Source organism: Choristoneura fumiferana, chromosome 6, assembly GCF_025370935.1.
Source record: "Choristoneura fumiferana chromosome 6, NRCan_CFum_1, whole genome shotgun sequence".
Taxonomy (NCBI): domain Eukaryota; kingdom Metazoa; phylum Arthropoda; class Insecta; order Lepidoptera; family Tortricidae; genus Choristoneura; species Choristoneura fumiferana.
The window spans coordinates 15,942,405-15,944,576 of NC_133477.1; positions in this window are offsets into that span (position 1 = coordinate 15,942,405).

Genomic DNA, 2,172 nt, shown 5'->3' on the forward strand with positions numbered 1-2,172 from the left:
AGCACAGTATTGTTTTATAGTTATGAGCCATTTCTATCCTACGAGAACAATGCAGTTTGTGGTATAATCTGTGTGATAAATTTCATCCAAATTCCAGTCGTTTTAGCGTGATTTAAAACATTAAAAAAATCCAAAACTTCACATTTAATTAATAACGACATAAGGGCAATAATTATTTGATTAGAAAAATATTATACACTAACAAAAAACAACAACAACAACACAACAAAGCACAAAAAAAAACACATAATTTGTCTCGATTTCCGTGTTTCTATTTTCTCTGCTTTGTAAATGTCACGAAATAAATATTTTTCTTTCTTTCTTTATACCCGGCCCATCCAGTATAGAGTTTAAAAACATTAGACAATCACAAAACATTTCATTTAATTATAAAAACAAACATAATTAAGAAATCCGTTCATTACAAACGAATAAACCGAAAACTACCTAATACAAGTATAAAACTCAGTCTTAATACCAATTGCCCATTTCCCCCCATTTTCCCGGAAATTTTTGCCGATAGTTAGTTCGCACACATGCTCGCCGTATACACACACGGGGGCGCGCGTGTGTGGGTGAGGGGAGGTTGGGGTGGCAACTCTGTTAAACTAATTATTGTAAGCGAGGTTGGGCGTCTAAGATTTTTCTACAGGCTATATGTGTCTTTATAATATGTGTGTATATCCATTTAATCTTATGGATCAATATTACTGTTGCGTAACTTCATATGAAATGATTTGGGGTTCTCACTGTTGTAATCTACTATACTTTTCCCGCCACTTCGCACATGCACCATTAGATCTGACCATGATATGTCTGTGTGTCTGTCTGTGGCATCGTAGCTCTTAAACGGGATGGACCAATTTGAATGCATTTTTTTTAATTGAAAGCAGGTTTCTAGCAATGGTTCCTAGATATGTTTCATCAAAATCGGTTCAGCCGTTTTTGAGATATTAAACTTTAAAGTGACTAAGTCGCGGGTTTTCTACTTTTTGTTGGTAAGGTTATCTTTTTTACAAAATTGCCATGGGATACCAAAAAATCACACCATAGTTTTCATTAACTGTGCCACAAGACTAATCCTAACGGTTGAGATTTAAAGATTTTATTCCGATCGCGTGGGAATCCTTACTTATATTATAACTGCGACAGTGTGTGTGTTTGTATCACAGACATGATATTGTTTAAGTATATGAAGTTCGTGGTTTGTATGTTTGTGTGTGTTTGTATGTTTGTCCGCCTTTGACGTCGAAACGGAGCGACGGATCGACGTGATTTTTGGCACAGAGATAGTTTATGGGCCAGAGAGTCACATTGGCTACTTATCCAGGAAAATGCACGGTCCCGAGAGAACAGGGGGGACACAACTTTTGCTACTTTAGGAGCGATTATTTCCGGAAATCTTCACTTAATTTTTTTTTTTTTGAGAAACTTTAATATCTTTTCAAAAACGTGCCAATTGTTGATGCGAGTTAAAAAAATATTTTTTTTTCAATTTCTGTTACGTTTAGGTATGGAGTGCCCCCCTATAAATATTTATTTTTTGTAATTTAACTACAAAACTAAATAGCGGCTTTTACAAGACATCTGTACACCAAATTTCATTGATATACATCTTGTAGTTTTCGAGTAAAATGCCTGTGACCGACAGACGGACTTGACGAAACTATAAGGGTTCCGTTTTCCATTTTCCGGAACCCTAACAAATTACATTTTAACAAGCATTGTCGTTCAATTGTAGCTGTAATATAGATGGGCCGGGTCATTATGATGATACAGTAATAAAGACCATTCGATTCTATTATAACGGTGGCCTACTGCGACAGTTTATGATGTTTTACGACACGATTATTTAGCTAGGGCACTTGTCCTACCGCCGGCGATAAGCGAGAAGCTAGCTATGATAGGAGAAGTTTCCCTGCCGGCCGCGTGGCCGCGATATTGCTGTCTTTATCGCTCGTGACATAAGCGCTCGCAGCCGTCCCCCCCATGCCTTCCGCAACGACGTCCGTATCGAGGTAGCTGTAGGCTTTTTCAAGATTTGGGCGGTTGAATTTTGGGTTTCGTTGTCATCATATTATACGAAAATTATAGCACAGAAATCAATGATATTTTTACAATCAAGAATTCATTATATTTTCTATGCCTGTGGTTTTGGATTTTTTGTAAAAA